Genomic DNA, 3,591 nt, shown 5'->3' on the forward strand with positions numbered 1-3,591 from the left:
CCTCCCCCCCTTTCTCTTCCCCTCCTCCTCTTCCTCTCCAATTGTTTTCCCTGCCCTTCTGTCCCCCCTCTCCTTCCTTTCCCTGCTTTTATTCCCTCCTGCCTGTTTTCCCTGCCCCTCTGTCCCCCTCGATGGGCACAGGAGTGGCCGCTGTCCCTGGTGAGCACCTGCAGATCCTGGTGCTTGGATGCTGCTCCCACCTCCCCTTTGCCAGGGGAACACCTGCCTGCAGCCAGCCCGGCCTTACCTGAGCCCTTCACCTGCATGGGGCTGGACTTGGCATCCCATGGGGGAGCAGGAATATCGTCCATCCTCCTCCTGCTGATGGGATGGTGTGAGCAGCCCCCCAAAAAGCATTTGGGGCTTTTCCTGGTGCCTTGGTGTTGTCTTGTAGTGCTTAACCTGCTCCACTGGTGTTTGATATGGGAACAGGGCAGGGGAAGGAGGGAATGAGGCAATGAAAGGTCAGTGGGTGCCTGAAGTGTGGAAAAGCTGAATTCCTACTCATCAAATCGAATAAATATCCCCTGTGAGCAGGGCAGGGATCTCTTCGGCTGAAATCTGAGTGATTTCCCTGCCTCTGAGCTCAGCCCAGGGCTTGGCTGGGCTCCCCCATCGCCTGCCTGGGGTCACAGCACCCCAAAAGGACAGTGGGGTGCCCAGGGACATCACCCAGCCCCACGGGACAATCCAGTGACAGCCCCTCCCTGGGCGTGAGGCTGCATTTTGTACCATTCCTAAAAATATTCCTGAGCCCTCAAGTGAAAACCGGGTGGCTCCGATTTGAAAAGCAAAATGGGAACAGCTGAGCTGCATCCCGTCGTGTTTTCTCACCTCCTCTCCTTTCTCTCTTCACTTCTTCCAGATCCGGGAGCGGGTGGCAAAGAAGTGACCAAAAATGTAGAGAAACGAGGCAAGGAAATGTTTTTCTCCTGTTTATTTCTTTTTCCTTGTTTGAGACAAGAGAAAGTTTTTATAAGCGCATTTGTTTTATTAGAAAAAGGGGTTTTTAAAAATGTGGGGTTTTTTGGTTTTTTTTTGTTAATTCCTGTGGAAGAGGATTGTTATGGGATAGGACATTTTGGTCAGTGCCTGTCCCCTCCAGCCCTCGTAGGGAAGCCAAAACCACCCAGGCTCTGTCCAGAAAACCATTTTCCCTCTCTTTTGTACTTCCATGGAGAAGCTGAGGCAGCAGGCAGAATCTCCCCAGTTTTGGGGTGCCCAGGTCACCTCAGGGCAGGTTTTCCAGAGAGGCTTTGGTGTGAATTTTGGGCTGTGAATCCCAGTCCTGCTGGGATGGAGCTGCTCCTCGGGGGAGCTCTGGGAGCTGCAGGTGCTGAGGGGCCACAAGAACAGGTAGAAGTGAGATCATTGCCCCTGACAGGCTCCTGACCCTCTGCTGCTCCCCCAAACCTTCCCCTGCTTCCCCACACCTGCCCTGCCCTGTGCCCACAGCCCCTGGAGCCTCCAGAGTGGGAGAGGGAGAAACTCCATGAGACAAATTCCCCATTAATCTGAGATCATCCTTTGCTGTCAGAACCAGGAGCTGAACTGGTCTGGGGAGTCAGCAGGAGCTGAATCCTTCCTATTGATCCTCACCCAGCCAGGAATTGCCAGGAATTACCTGGATTTACACCAGAGCTGTGGGGAGGAATCCAAGTGGGATGGGGAGAGGAAGGGGGAAATCCGGGCCCTTGAAGCATTCACGCTGCAAATGAACAGGTGCTTTAAGCCTGTGGTTCTGCAAAGGTGTATCTGGCATTAATATTTGGAAAATGGCATTAAAATCTGCCAGTGGTGCTTTATTCATCAGGAGCCTGTGAAATCTGCACCACATCCACGCAGGGGCAGCAGCTGCAGGATGTGCCTGGGCTGGGAGAAGGAGGTTTCAGCCCAAAATGAGCTCCTTCCCACTCTGCCCTCGCTGTGTGACCGCAGCCCTTCAATCCTGTGCGGGGTTTTGGACCCATCTGCCTCCAAGCAAAAATAATTCCATGGGAGTGGGGTGAGAATGGATTCCTGTGGGCTCCAGGAAGGGAACTGGGGGTAGCGGATGGGATTTTTGCAAGCCTAATGGTGGGTCTGGCAGGGCTGTGGGAACAACTGGCCCTGCACAAAGTCCTGTCCCCCATTCCCAGCTCCATCCAAGCAGTGTTGGATGTGGGGGAAGAGGAGGATGTGGCCCTTGGTGGCTCTTGGAGCTCTGATGCTCAGCCCTGAACTGGAAGCTTTGCTGGGGACGCCCAGTGCCTGCCTGGGTGGGATTTTAGCCCTCCCCGCTCCCCCAGGTGCTTTCCCCAGGCTCCAATTCCACATCAGGCTCCGATCTCCTGCCCTCCTGCATCCCTTTGGCAACCACCCCGAGCCTGGAGCAGCTTGGAGGGGGAAGCACAGACATGGAGACAAATGCTCCGTGCTGCTGGCACGGGCAGCTCGTTCTGCCCCTTGTTCCTTGACACTGCAGCTGGTACCAGGCCTAATGGGCTGCACTTCCAGTGCCAGTTTCCTGGGAAAACGACTCCCAGTTATTCCAAATGTTTCACTTTAGGAACAAGCAGAACTGCACACAAGTCCATCCTGCACATCATGTTTTTGTTGAGCCTCTAACCTCTGCTGCCACTTGGCACCGGAGCCCAAAGGGGAGTCTCGGGGGCTGCAGGTTGCAAACTGTGCCAGGGATGCAGCAGGATGGAATTTTGGAATTACAGCGCTGGCAGGGAGACCTCCAGCTGGGATTTTTTTATTTTCATTTATCCTTGTTTTGCAACCAGGATGTGCCAAAAGCTGCCTTTATGGGCTGGGCCAAGCCAGAGGCAGGAGGTGCCTCTTGCTCCCACCTGCCCTGGTGCTCCCAGACCTGGAGGCAGATCCTTTATTTCCAGCTCCACGATTCCTTGCTGTCGGAGCACTCTTGCATAATTAAGAGGTGAAGCTGGCAGGCTGCACGCAGCTAATACAGATATGATTAATTTTCATCCCTCTGTTTGATTTGGAAGGTTGTCCTTCCCGAGGCAGAAGGCTCCATCCCAGATGGATGGAAAGCTGCCAGCCGGACGCGTCTTGGAGGGACAGCAGGACAAGACATGGGAAAGTTTAGTGCTTTGGAAAAGTGACCTTTCTTGGTAACTAATTTGTCACTTCCCAGCACCATCTGCTGACTCGTCAGCTGCATCCATCATCACCATGCGAAAAAAGGACTGGAAAAGTCAACTAAAATGGGAACCGCTGTCAGATGGGGTCGGTGCAAATTGTTTAGAGAAGGGAGGGGAAAACCCCACATTTTGTGGGTGACATCCTTTCCATCACCTCCCAGCCACATTCCCAGGGAGGTTTGCAGGGAGCAAAGCTGTGCTGGAGTCTCTGGGAGCTTTCCATGGCACAGGGGGTGATAAGCCGGAGCGAATGCCCAGGGATCCGGGAAGCACCTGAGTGCTGGACATGAGGTTTTCGGGAGGGCTGCGGCCCCAATCGAGCGTTATTGACGGCTGTGACAGCAGCAGGCCCCTGGTGACACCTGGTGTGCCCGTGTCCTATTGACTGGCTGCGATGGGGCCAGGTGGCAAATGGCATCCCCAGGCTGGGCAGCCCCTG

The sequence above is a fragment of the Corvus brachyrhynchos genome, unplaced genomic scaffold, assembly GCF_000691975.1.
Source record: "Corvus brachyrhynchos isolate BGI_N302 unplaced genomic scaffold, ASM69197v1 scaffold72, whole genome shotgun sequence".
Taxonomy (NCBI): Eukaryota; Metazoa; Chordata; class Aves; order Passeriformes; family Corvidae; genus Corvus; species Corvus brachyrhynchos.